Source organism: Gracilinanus agilis, chromosome 2 (genome assembly GCF_016433145.1).
Source record: "Gracilinanus agilis isolate LMUSP501 chromosome 2, AgileGrace, whole genome shotgun sequence".
Lineage (NCBI taxonomy): Eukaryota > Metazoa > Chordata > Mammalia > Didelphimorphia > Didelphidae > Gracilinanus > Gracilinanus agilis.
Genome location: NC_058131.1, coordinates 556,033,672 through 556,048,091, shown reverse-complemented (window position 1 = coordinate 556,048,091; position 14,420 = coordinate 556,033,672). Strand labels below are relative to the sequence as shown.

The 14,420-nt window shown below is 38.1% G+C and overlaps 4 non-coding genes across 4 annotated transcripts; 3 read left to right on the top strand and 1 right to left on the bottom strand.

Moving 5' to 3' along the window:
• The first annotated feature begins 1,165 nt into the window (after positions 1 to 1,165).
• Positions 1,166 to 1,237, top strand: TRNAP-CGG. Its single transcript has one exon. It is a non-coding gene; the product is annotated as a tRNA-Pro (tRNA).
• An 831-nt stretch (positions 1,238 to 2,068) lies between these two features.
• Positions 2,069 to 2,141, top strand: TRNAT-UGU. The gene has a single exon. It is a non-coding gene; the product is annotated as a tRNA-Thr (tRNA).
• Positions 2,142 to 12,170: 10,029 nt separating this feature from the next.
• TRNAY-GUA lies at positions 12,171 to 12,261 on the top strand. The gene is given in 2 exon segments: positions 12,171 to 12,207; positions 12,226 to 12,261. It is a non-coding gene; the product is annotated as a tRNA-Tyr (tRNA).
• Positions 12,262 to 13,444: 1,183 nt separating this feature from the next.
• Positions 13,445 to 13,534, bottom strand: TRNAY-GUA. The gene is given in 2 exon segments: positions 13,445 to 13,480; positions 13,498 to 13,534. It is a non-coding gene; the product is annotated as a tRNA-Tyr (tRNA).
• Between the last annotated feature and the right edge of the window lie 886 nt (positions 13,535 to 14,420).

Here is a 14,420-nt window from a genome sequence, read left to right as displayed (position 1 = left end):
ATAAGAAGGGCATTGAGAATGTAAAAGATTCAAGAAACAGATGACAGAAAAAAGGGGGTAAGGCATGTAGTTTTAGCTAGAAATGTAACCAAATGCTACACTAATTTCCATGAAATATTTAGAGACTCTAAAGTCTAACTAGCTCCCTCTAAAGGTAGCTAGGTGGCAGTGGACAGTGTGGAGTCAGGAAGACCTGAATTCATATCCAACCTTGGACTGGCTGTGTGACCCTAGGTAAATAATTTAACCTTTGTTTGCCTTAATCCCCTGAAGAAGGAAATGGCAAACCACTCCATATCTTTGCTAAGAAAATACCATGGCCAGTACTTGTGAGCGATGGTCTACCAGGTCTTAAGTTGGATGGGGATTAAACAACAACAAACAACATTAGAAAAAGTACTGAGCCCTAAAAACAAAACAAAACAAAACAAAAAAACCCACATGTTTTACTGAATGATGTGCCTTACCCCTCTCTCCCTTATCACCAATAAGTAGGTTGGGATAAGTTATTTTATACTTATTTTAGAGCAATAGATGGTGTTTACTATTACTTTAAAGAGAATGGGTAGAAATTTGTCCAATACTTAGTCATCAAGAAGTAATGAATGGTTAGTGGAGGTCTTAGAGTTTACATAAAAGAAATCCTAGAAGAAACATAAATGGATGCTAAATCTAGATAGGCCCCTAAAATGAAAATAACAGCTTTTCGGGAGCCCTGGTAGTTATACTGTCAGATATACAATACACTTGAATTAGCTGTGTCTTTGTGCAGGACAAATCTGTCAGATTTGGAAAGACAAATGAAACTGAGAAGAGGAATATTCTTTCCTGGACTAAGAGAGGCCATTTTTGCCCTCTCTCCATCCTTCCATACTACATTGCTTCTTTTCACACAGGAGACTTATAATTGTTCTTTCTGCTGCAGTTCAAGAACTATTTTTTAAAAGTAGGCAAGCAAAACAAAATAAACAAAAAAACTTGGTTGAAGTGAATAGGATAAAACGATTCAAGTGAGGTATAAACAGCTGTGAGGGCCACAAGGAAGAGCACTGAGAAATGGTTGGCAAAAATATAATTCTAGCTAGCTGTATATCTATATAATTTATCTGTCACTAAAAGAAAAGTGCCTTAAGAGAAATTCAAAACAGAGAACTCTCAAGTACCTGGCTCGTTGGTCTAGGGGTATGATTCTCGCTTCGGGTGCGAGAGGTCCCGGGTTCAAATCCCGGACGAGCCCAGTGCTGCTTTATTATCTCTGTGGCTACAATATCTTTAATCTTCTATTTCGCAGAAAAAAGAGCGGACCATCCATTTCCTGTCGGATTTGGACCTGTTATTAATAACCAACGGTTTGACATCCTAAGTTATAGGTTTCTCAGACGAGGTTTCCTCAACCATAAAGTTTGGGTACTGGACAAAAACATAGTGTCTGAAAAATATTTTTAGATAAAGATATAGTGCCTGGCATTTAATAAATGCTTGTTGACTTAATTGGCTACATGACAAGAAAATAATGCAGACTGCCCAAAAAGCATTTATTAAGCTCCTAGTAAGCCCTAGATCCATATTAACTGTGTTAACTTCTGGGAAGACATTCATGAGTTGGGGAGCACCCAGAGGAAGGCAACCAGTAAGATGAGGATACAATAAAGGAATTTAGAAGCATTTAACCTGGAGAAGAGAAGGAAAGTAAAAGGAAACCGTATTAAATGTCTACTATATGTCAGGCATTGTGCTAAACACTTTAAAAATAGCTCATTTAATCCTCAAAACAACTGTTTGAGATAACATTTTCACAGTGGAGATAGGTTAAATGCCTTGGCTATGCTCATAGGATCTGAAGCAGGATTTGGAGTCGACTTCCTATGACAACTGAAAATAAATTTCTCGTCCATTTTCAAACCATTTTCAAATTGAGATTCAATCAAGCCTTCCTTTTCTTCTGCACTTGAAACTTAGATTAAACACAATAAATGATTTTTCAAAAGAATCTATCTAGAATAAGATTTAAAAAAAAAGCCTTGTTCTAGGTGTAAATTAAGGAGTTACAAAGGAGGCATCCACGTCTGGCTCCATAGCTCAGGGGTTAGAGCACTGGTCTTGTAAACCAGGGGTCGCGAGTTCAAATCTCGCTGGGGCCTCACTTAACCTTTTCAAGGTTAAGAATTTGAAATCCATCCATACCCTCTTCTTTAATTCTGATTACCCCGTTCCGGTAACGCCCTTCCCACCACGTCTAATTTAAGATTTATTGTCTGACTCTCATCAAATTGGAAGTCACTAAACGAGAAACTGCTTTTTCTTTTGCCAAGTGTACTCAAGGACAGAACTCCCCAAATCACACACACGACTAGGAAAATGTCCGTGGATGGCATAAGGAATCGGAACCAGTGTCTGACTCTTAAGCCGATCAAGTCCTGGGAGGGGTGAGACTGTGCATTGCAGAAGCTGAAATATGGAAGGAAGGCTCAGTCTCAGCTGGAAACACCGCTTTGGGAATGGTACCCTGGAGGAAAAGAGGCAGCAGAACAAATTCCAGGCACTCGGACTTGTAGACCCCTAAGGCCTGGTTTGAGACGTGGTCGCCGCCCGACCTGGGCAAAAAAGGAAGGATACTGTTTTCAAACTCCGCCTCTCTTCAAGCCCCGGAAGAAGCTCGATGGTCAAGGCACTTCCGTCCCTACCCTTTGCTTGCCTGGTAATTTTTCCCGGAGACATGAACTAGGGTAGGGATCACGGGAATTTTGCCCCAAACGCTCCTGGTCTTTTTGAAGCTTTTTCTTCTTCCTCCTATTTCCCTCCTCAGAGACCTCTCCAAAGTCTGACTCTCTGGCATCCGCCTAAAACCCAATACAGAAGTGCCACGTAGTTGGGAGGAAGCTTGTCCTCGTGTCTAATCTAAACAAGACCCGGGTAAAACTGCCGGTTTGTGCCAAATTCCGTTGCAAATTACATTATAGCAGAAGAGACTGCAGAGATCAATTATATTGGGAAGTAGCTGAGTAACCTAAGGATCTACATAGTATTTAAGGTGTGAATATTGCCAAACGAGTTTAAAAGGAGTTATGTAATTTGCAAAACTCTCAGTCAAGCCCGGTTGCCCATGTACCCATGTCTTTCACCTTTGCCTTTCACACGAACCCTGAAACAATCCCGTTTGCTCTTGTATTAAACGGAAATTAAGTAAGGAGGTTTCCCGAAAGACACATTACTCAATAGCCACACATCTAGAAAGAATGGAAAGAAAATTCAAGAGCATAATGAATGCAGGATGGAGAAGAAAGCACTGGGTCTCTGGGAAGATGAGCTTAGTCTGGAAGAAGCTGGTGAAGATCCTTGTCCAGACAGTAGAGAGATCTTTTAGGCTCCTGGCTCTGCCTTTTAAGTGATCCATTCCTCCTCTCTTTCTGTCCCACGAGAATTGGATGTGCATTTCTGACCTTCTGCTTTACTATAGAGCCTCCACTCCAAACCATCATCCGTCTTGAGTACCACACTACTTCCGAGGCTATGTTCTCACTCTTGCTCTTCTTTCGATCTCCTTTTTATCTTTTGTCTTCCTCAATTAAGTTGTAAGCTCCTTGAAGAATGGAACTGTTTTGCTCACTTTTATTTGTGTCCTTCCCTCACTGCTCATTTAACACAGAGACAGACTCATAGTAAACTTTAATAAAGCTCTATAATAATTTATAACCATAGCTAACACATTTTGCTTGCTAAGTACACCACAGTGGTATAGAACATATTATGTTATCTCATTTTCTTCTTCACAACCACTCTGAGGTAGGTGCTATTATTATCCCATTTTACAAAAGAGGAAACTGATCCTGAGAGCCATTAAGTGACTTGTCCTGAGTCTCAGCACAAGTAGTATATGAGGCAGGGTTTAGGCTCACATTTTTTTTGACTCCAAATTCAGTTCTACTCTCTAATAGCCAATTACCTCAAATCTATCTCTGCCTGCCTATCAATCATCTTTCTATGTACATATCTACCTTCTTTAAAGATTTTGTTAAAAGGAAACTGCACAAAACCAAGGACAGAATGCCCTTCTAGCTGACATCTACCTATTAATGATGACTCTCTGAGAGGGTCATTAAACAGGTCCTCATTCCACCAATTTGTACCATTCTCTAGCCCACATCTTTCTAGCTTGTACGGAGGACAGTATAATATCTTTTTATTGTACATAAGAGGTGATTAATAAATGTTTGAGTATGTAAATCAATTTACACATTTCCCCTTACAACTAATTTTATGTTCTGTTCATATATATTTTACCATATTTCCAATTCAACTGTAGAGGGATACTATATTTAGAGTTATTGATTCTGAGCATGAAGTCACAACTTCTTTGGAACTCAGTTTCTTCTTATGTAAAATGAGGAGGGACACCCTCAGTGATCTTTAATACAAGGGCACCTTCTCCATATTTATTATCTAATGAATTATATCTCATTGTTATCATAAATTACCTTCTAATTTTCATCTCAATCCCTGGAAACCTTAAGAAACTATTTTCAAAACATCTTGAAATATACCTATGAATTTCATAAGAAATCTTTATTCCATAATAATTTTTGACAAATGAGGATTATAACTTCTGCCTTTTAAATGTGAAAAGCAGAATGACAGCTGCCAGTCTCCTGTTGGTGCCATTTGGTGACTATCAGAACTATCAGTGACATTAACAGAAACAAAGAAAGACATCTAACTCTGTCAGCTTTCAATATGAGAAGCAGTAGAAAAGTAAGGTCAATTAATGATGTTTTGAGAGGTAAAAACTAGAACAGTGGAGGCATAATCTACCTTGCTACCTAAAGTTTCCTATTGAAAATTCCAGTCTAGTTCTCTGATCTACCAGTTGAGTGATCAAAAGGTTCCAGATGAATTGGAAGTAAATAGTTAATTAATTGTAAGCTATATTATAATTTGGGGGAATTTGGATGAAAAGCAGCAGTACCACACAAGGATATAGTTAATAGAAGTGTATTACTACTCATTAGGAGAAGAGGAAAGCAGATGCCATTAAAAAAGATTCAGTGTTTGGGTTCCCACTGCCTTTGGTTGAGGGAAACAGACAGTGGAGTAGCTTGTGGATGTGAAATCCTGTTATGGTTTTTACAATCCAAGGCCCAGAGCCCTTTAGGTCTTAAACTTATATAGCATTTTAGAAAAAAGATCCAGAAGGCACAAATAAGAAATTGCCCTATATAGGAAAAGATAACCATATAGTCAAGATCAGTGAAATAAGGGTATTTTCTAAATTGCCTAATAGGGATGAGGGGCAGGGATGCAGAGAATTTAACTCTAACTGTGCAATCCAGCAAGAGGCTGGAGTATATGTGCTTGTGTGTGTATGTGTGTGTGTGTGTGTGTGTGTGTGTGTGTGTGTGTGTGTGTGTGTAATAGAGAGAGAGACAGACAGACAGACAGACAGAGACAGAGACAGAGATATGCTTTAGGACTGCATTTATTAGCTTTTTCATCTATGCATCCTGGGAGTTGAGGGTGGGGAAAGAGGAATGTCATACCAATCAAACTAGTTTTCCCCAGTTCACATATATACAGGAAGTCCTTAAAGTCTTAGTATAGTTTCCCCCATGCTTATAATACTCTCCTTCCATACCTTTCCTGACTTTTCTGGTTTCCTTCAAGTTCCAGATAAAATCCTGTCTTCTATTAGGAGCCTTTCCCGATCCCCCCTTATTCTAGTGCTTTCCCTCTTTTAATTGCCTTCAATTTGCCATATATATTTATTTAAAATATGTGTACATATATCTATATATCTTGTTTGTACATAATTGTTTGCATGTTGTCTCTCTCAATCGAAAGTAAGCTTCTTTAGAGAAGAGATTGTTTTGCTTTTCTTTGTATCTCCAGGACTTAAAGAAATGCCTGACACATTGAAGATGCTTCATAAATGCTTATTGATGGATTGCCTAAAAGCTTAAAACTTCACTAAGATTTTTGGGGACACTCTATATAAGATAACGAAGCAATTTCCCAACATTTCCTCAACTTCCTTACCACATATAAAAGATGATTGTTGTTTTGCCAAGGCAGCTAAGTTTCTGGAAATCTTCTCAAAGTGCCCATGGAAAATGAAAAGGACACCTCCTCAAAGGACACCTCATCTAAAAAATTCCTATGCATATGCTCAGAGATAGTGATTCTAAATTTGTCAGTATTTTTCTTTAATCAAATAAATCCTCTCAACTCTCCCCAACCATTCCAATAGCATCCTTCACAGTTTCCTCTCTCCGTGGCCTTATTGTCCCCAAAGAAACTTCTAAGATGATACCTTGGTTGGTTGGCTTTGTCCTTTGTACTCCAAGAAGACCAAAATGACATCACTGGTGATGTCTTTATTTTAGCTTTTAGCTTTTTTCCCCAGATTTCATGTTGATAACATTTTTCAGCGGTTGTTTTTTTTTTTTGACGTTTTATGATCCATATCTTCTCTTTCCCTTCCACTTCTCCCCCTCCCCAAGATCATAGGTATGTAGGTTGTACATGTGTTATCATATAATATATATTTTCATGTTCATCATGTTGTGAAAGAAGACACACATCACTTACATTAGAGAAAAAGTTATGGAGGAAATCAAGATAGCCTTTTTCATCATGAGTCCCTTGGAATTGTTCCAGACACTTGCATTGTTGATAACAATTAAGTTATTCACAGTTGATCATCATACAGTATTGTTGTTACTGTGTACATTGTTTTTCTGGTTCTGCCCACTTCACTTTGCATCACTTCATATAAGTCTTAAAATTTTTTTTCCCACAACTACTTGATCACATGGATTGATGGGAATATGATTGGGGATACTGACTCTAAACAATTACCCTATTGCAAAAATCAATAATATGGAAATAGGTTGATCAATGACACATGTAAAACCCAGTGGAATTGTGCATCGGCTATGGGAGGGGCTGAGGGAAGGAAGGGAAAGAACATGAATCTTGTAGCCATGTAAAAATATTCTAAATTAATAAAATGAATAAAATTTTCCAAATTCAAAAATACAAGTTTTTTTTCTGATCATTTTGTTTGTCATTCTTTATGACAAAAAAGTATTCCACTGCAATCATATACTACAACTTGTTCAGTCATTCTTCAATTGATGAACATCCTTTCAGTTTCCAGTTCTTTCCTACCACAAGAGCTGCTATAAATATCTTTGTACAACTAGGTCCTTTCTATCTTTGATCTCTTTGGGGTACAGATTCAGTAGTAGTTTTCTAGGCCAAAGAGTATGCACAGTTTGATGGCCTGTTGGGAATGGTTACAAATTGTTCTCCAGAATGATTGCATCAGTTCACAACTCCACCAACAATTTAGTAGTATGTCAATTTTCCCCCATTCTCTGCAACATTTATAATTATCCTTTTTTGTCATATTAGGCAGTCTGAGAGGTGTGAGGTGGCTCCTCAGAGTTGTTTTAATTTGTATTTCTCTAAATAATAGTGATTTGGGACATTTTTTATATGATTAAGGATAGTTTTAATTTCTTCATTTGAGAATTGCTTGTTCATATCTTCAGCCATTTGCCAGTTGGGTAATGCTTTGTGTTCTTATAAATGTGATTCAGTTCTCTATATATCAGAGAAATGAAGCCTTTTTCAGAGACAGTGTTACAAAGGTTTCATCTCTATTTTGTTGTTTGCTTTCTAATTTTGGTTGCATTGATTTTGTTTGGGCAAACCCTTTTTAATTTAATGTAGTCAATATTATATATTTTACATTTTATAATGTTCTCTATGCCTTCTTTGGATATAAATTCTTCCTTTATCCATTGGTGTGACAGACAGACTATTTTGTGCTGCCCTAATTTGTTTATGATATCCCTCCTTATTTCCAAATCATCTACCTATTTTTACTTTATCTTTGTATATGGTGTGAGATGCTGGTCTATGCCTAGTTTCTGCCAAACTGTTTTCCAGTAGTGGTATCTTTTGACTAGTACATAAATTGGATTTAAGTGAGGTGGAGTTGCACAAAGTCATCAGTGTCAGCTATTTTTCCAGAATCATCAAAGTCCAGTGGCAAGACAAAAGTCACAATGGTGACGTGGCTCAGGATTCAGTGGATGATCTTGGCTTCTTTGATATCTAACCAAGCTCTAAGTGTTCCATAGTGCCTATTTCAGTTGCTTTCATAGCCACTGGAACAATTTGTTCTCAAGCACTCCTTCCATTGAGGAAAATCTTTACATACCTGGAGTAGACAACCCCCTAAGTCACTGACTGGTTGGAAGTGTGTCAGTTACTCTCAACCTGGTTTAGTTCATCTTCTGAAATGTTTATCAAGGTTTGACCACTGTGCATACTACAGCTTCTTGGAGCCACAGATGAGTTCTGGGTGAGAGGTGAACTTGAAAGGTAGAAGGGCAGCGTGGAAAAGGGCTCAGTAAGCCCTCACATCAGAGGTGCTAGTATTCCCTATATGCCCTGCACACTCATATACATTATATGCCTTAGTGTTGGACTGAGGAAAGTGCCATGGATTTAGAGTCCATATCCCTGCATTCAACCTCCATTTCTACCATTCTTACCATTTATCTTGCTGTCTCAGTTTCTTCCCTTGTAAAATGAGGTTAGTTTGTGTTTGGCTCCTAATAGCATGAAAGCAAGCAATCTTCACAGGGACTGGATGTAAAAGGGCCACAGGACACAGTGAAAATATATACACCCAAAATATTAGCTAACCGAACCATAGACTGCATTGCATCATAGACTACATGGTATTTTCTTTAAGTGCATGACATAGGCAAAAACATTTCAAGTCTATGACCATTTGTTATGTTACACCTTATATTATGTTATAAAACAAATGGATTAAATTATGTTATAAAACAAATGACCTAATACTGATTTGGTTTATATGTTAGTTGATTTTGCTGAATTACTCCTCTTCATCCCCCTTTCTTTTCTAAGTTTTGTTACAGTGGATATCTCCTGAATAAGGGAGAGGGAAGGAACACATACACAATCTAAAATATTTTATTTTGTCCCCAATTCCAGGTAAAAACTTTTTTTTTTTTTGCAGCAAACTTTGTCGTTATTTTATTTTGGAAAATTGCCACAGCCTCCCCAGCCTTTAGCAATCACCACCCTGATCAATTAGCAGCCATCAATATCAAGGCAAGACCCTCTACCAACAAAAAGATTAAAAAGATTATAACTCCCTGAAGCTCAGATGATGCTTAGTAATAAAGTATTTTTAAATTAAGGTATGTACATTGTTTTTAAGACTATTGCACACTTAATAAACTATAGTATAGTGAAAAGATAACTTTTATAAGCACTGGGAAACAAAAATTATTGTGTGACTTGCTTTATTGCAATATTTGCTTTGTTTTGTTGCTCTGAAACTGAACCCACAATATCTCCAAGGCATGCTTGTAAATATATCTGAAGTGCAGAGAACACTAAGAACTGAATCATTTCAGTTTGATTTCTGTGTAAATAGTGACCATAGCCACTAAGGACTGATCCAGGGCAGATGCTTTCTGGGCATTGAAGTTCAGGGAAGCATAGGGCACTCTTTAATCTTCCAGTCTTCCTAAAAGAAGTGGAAAAAGAAGAGCAATTGGAGCTCTTAAAGCTAGTTTCTTTTCTATTGTGGGCTTGGCACAACACTGACAGGAGCATCTTAAGTAAATGTCAGCTAAGGACGAAGACTGTGATCAAGAGCTCCTTCCAGAGTCTGCCTCCACTGTAGAGAGCTTTTGAGGGGCTTTCCTATTGGTTTGCACTGCCTACAATATGTGCCCATCTCTCTCTTTCCCAGAAACCTCTACTCTTCCCTTTTTTGTCTTCCCTGTAAAGATACTGGAGGTATCCCTGCTGGTGTCATATCTGTTACTTTTACTTCTGTAGAAATTCCCTAGCTAAATTTTTGGCTAGAAAATAATAAAATTTTATACCCTGAATTCCTGTATCACTATTGATTATGCTCATCTGAAGCAGTTGGGGTAGATGTGGTTTGGTAAAAGGAAATAGCATTGATAAAATGGTCTTCCAAATGTCCACTGACACTTTTAGCTACTATTCATGGTGGACCTTTATTTTTAATTTATATATTTCCAATAGAAGGTTCTATCGAGCATATAGATCAGTGATTCCTAAACTTTTTTGGCCTACCACCCCCTTTCCAGAAAAAATATTACTTAGCGCCCCCTGGAAATTAATTTTTAAAAAATTTTAATAGCAATTAATAGGAAAGATATATGTATTAATATTTCTACCTTTTTCATAAAATATAGTAAAGAAAGGTATAAATTAGAAATATTGAACTTTGAAATTATGAAACTATTTATTGAACTCAGAATAGAATGTAATACAAAAAAATTAAAACATTCAAAATCATCTTAATGAGAAGGATGAACCTGCTGTGCTGCTACCAATTTAGTAATCCTCAGTTCTATTTTGTCAGCAGTAATCTTAAATCACCGCAATTGACTATTTGCAATTGGTTTCTTTTTTTTGTTAATAAATTGGTTATCGCACTGAATCCACATTCCAAAATGAACCTATGGCCATCATCGCTCTTCTGGAACGCTGCAGCACCCACCAGGGGGTGGTGGTGCCCACTTTGGGAATCACTGATATAAACCGTCACTGAGCTGAATGACAGGAGTGACACCTACTGGAGTAGGGATCCTGAAAATGGTATTTACTACTAGTATAACCATAGGGAAGTCACTGGGGTCTCTGTTCAAATCCTCATTCTTTTCCTGGTGACAGAGAACACTTCAGCCCCATACTCTGATACTGGGCTTGGGCTTGGGGGCCTAATCTTCCAGACAACTATTAACCTTCTGCTCTGAAATCTATTGTTTCTTTTCTTTGAGCAGAGCCAGAACTAGCACAAGTGGCAGAGATTTTGGTCATAACTGACCCGCTTTCTTGGTTTGGCCAGACAATCAACTCCTCCATTAATTACTCTCATCACTCACATAGTCAGTTCATCAAGACCTTTCTCAAGATGACTTTTTCTCACCTAAGTGGACTGTTTTACTCCCTCAAGCATTGCTTGACCCCAGAATTCTTGCCAGAAAAGAAACCTGAGATCAGAGGCAGAGTTGCCTAACTCATAGATCCAACGATATACTAACTGGAGCTAACTGGAACCCTGAAAGTTGATTGTCAAAATTTTGATGTCAGCATTTATGCTTCAGAAATTAGAAAATACCACAAAGAGTTTGATTTGTTGTTATTTTGATTATATAGACTTAAGAAAGTGATGGAGAAAATATTAATTAGTATTCAGGGTTGATTTAAGAGTATGTAATGTGTATATTTTTTTCTCCAGACTGATAATAAAACATTTTCCAGCTCACTCCTGCTCAGATCCCTTCTCCCTTGACTATTCCATCTTAGTCCTAGAGTTTCCCAGGATCCATATCTATTTTCCTGTTTCAACTGCACTATCTAGGATTTTCCTATAATAAATATTGCATCCAGCCTAAATATCTTCCTTTTATAGTTGTTGTTGTTGTTGTTGTTGTTGTTGAACCATTATCCACATCTCCCCTCTTAATGTGAAAACAACCCGCTAGGAAGTATATGAGGTCAAATTTGAACCCAGGTCCTCCTATCTCCTGGCCTAGCTCTCTAGATCCTGCCATGTTTTTTAAATCATTGTATCTCTCTCTTTTCCCTCACTGTCAGACTTCTAGAAAGAATAAGTCTCCATTCCCTAGTTCTACTCTTATAGGACCTAAAAGCCAAGTATTTCCTACTGCTATTGAATTTGGTATTTCCCAGGTCACTATTGACCCCCTTCAGGCTAAAACCAATGATTCCTTTCTTTTTATAAGAATCTGGAGAAGATCATTTGTAGCTCCCACAGAGAGCCTTTAGGCCTGGTTGACCGTAGGAAGCAATGGCTGGGAATTAGCAGGTTTATTAATAATGAGCCTGGCGAATCCTATTCTGGAGGATTTTTTGTCCCTGGATCTGTATTTCCCAGCTAGAGGGGAAAGCAAGAAAGTTTGAAGATCAAAAGTGATAGTGTAATAATTAATGGTGAATGTGATTAGCTCTTTAAATACTCACTACATATATTCTTTACTTATCAGCGAAGAGCTCATTCTTCCACAGAACTATTTAATTTAAATTCCATAAAGAGGATTCTAGGCTGTAAAGTACCTGGGTCCCCTTCGATAGCTCAGCTGGTAGAGCGGAGGACTGTAGGCTGTATGTTCTGTGGAAATCCTTAGGTCGCTGGTTCGATTCCGGCTCGAAGGAAGTGCCAATATTTTAGAGACATGCCTTCTACATTCTGCTTCTTGAAGCTATTTGCTCAGAAATGGAACTCACTAACTCTGTCTAAACATCTGGGCACATTCAGAACTAGCTTCAGCTTTAGAAAGCATAAGGTGTGCTGGGCTCCACCGGTGTGTACAGCTTTCCACCCTGAAAACTCTCCAATACAGCAATAAAGACTTAAAAAAGTTGTTGGATTTGAAGCTTCCAAGGCAGCAAGCTTCTCTTACGAGATGATGATGCAGACCTTTAATCTCTGTTTTGGCCCGGAACTCACGAAGGGATATCAATCTTAAGACCACAAACATTTCTCTTCTTATACTGATCCTCTCACCACTATGCCCCTTCCGCTTCTCCTCTCCCCTAGGCCCCTCTTCACCCCATTCTCCTTGCTAGTAATTTATTTCGAATGGGGGGTGGGTAAAAGAAGCAAAACTTTTCTGGTTCAACTGGTATTTTATTAGGACTCGCCTCTATAATATCATGCAAAAGTAGTTATATAGACTTCCTTTGAAGATCTGCAAGGCAACTTATTCCCCACTGGGATAGCTCTGGTTTAGGGAAGTTTTTCCTGAAATCTAATCCCAATCCTGTTTCTTTCAATTTCCACCTTTGATTCTGCTCTCTAAGTCTCAGCAAAGCAAATCTAACCTTTTCATTTCCCTTCTTTTTCACAGACTTAGTTCTCAGAGTGATGTTTATTTTTCAGCATGTCTTACCTCCAACATAGGAATAATCTTCCCTTGCATAGCTTTAAAATTTACTAAAAGCTCAAAGCAGAGAAGAGTTTTGATTTGCACTCACGAGTACTTGGTTTCTGCCACGTACTTTTATGAAGTTGATTAAAGCGCTCTCTGGGACTCAGTTTCCTCGTTTGTAAAATAACGGGCTTGGGTTGGACTCTACTGCCTCCGAGGTTCCAGCTCTAAACGTATACTATGGTCTTTGATTTCTTCATAGTAATTCTACGATTAGTGTAATGAAAATGTTCAGTACTGTTGGTATTCTGAAAATAAGGGCAAGAATACAGAGAAACTAACTTTTTTTCTGTGGCAAACGAGTGACTCAATTAGTTCTAGATCAGGGGATGAATAGTGTGTTTAGACTACAAACGTAAACAATCACGCAGAAAATGCTGGTCATTACATCAAAAACTGACACTCTCTCCTTCGAGCCGGAATCGAACCAGCGACCTAAGGATGCCTACAGAATTAGATTCTACAGTCCTCCGCTCTACCAGCTGAGCTATCGAAGGAGTTCATAAATTGTAATTTTAGGATTGACATTTCAGAGTGAGATTAAACAGCTTTCTGTGGCATTCCTTAGCTTTTGGAACGAGACTTGTATTTACATACCTTTTTAAGGTTCCTTCATTCAACAAATAACTGAGCTCATATTATGGAGTTGGGCATTCTGAGGGAAGACAGCATTGCATGAGATGATTATCTTTTCTGTCAAGGAGGATACAAAATAGCAAGAGGTCAGTGTAAACAAATTGCTAAAATACAAATCTCTATGTGATGTCTGATTTAGCCCAGAGAAGAAAAGAGTGGAGATATTCGTCTCCTTCTTCCAATACATAAAGGCCTCTTCTATGGAAGACAATTAGACTTATTCTGCTTGCTTCCAAAAATGAAAAAGGAGATTCCAGTTAGAAGGAGCAATGTAGATTTCAGCTTAAAGTAAAGAGTTACTTTAATACTGAGAGTTGTCCTAAAACTGACAGTATTGCTTAATTACTGAAGAAGTCAATTCCCCCATCACTGGAGGAGTTCAAGCAGATGTTGGGTGACAGCAGGTCATATTATCAGGAATCAGAGAATGACTCCATGTATCAGGCAGGGTGTTGGACAAGATGACCTTAAATCTCTTCATACTCCAGTATTCAGTGAGTCTTAAAAAGCCACAGAAAATAAAGCTAGAAAGAGAATGTTTTAAGAGTTCCTAAGAGGGCAAGATCACATTCTGCTAGCGAATCAAGGAAGGCTTCTGGGGGAAAGGACACATTTGAGCTTGCCTTTAAGAAACGGGAAGGATTTAGAGAGGCAGAGATGGGTGAGATTTCTGGGCAGGGGAACCGCTAGAGCAAAAGCAGACGCTACAAAACATAGTTCTATAAGAGAGTCATGAAATAATTCATT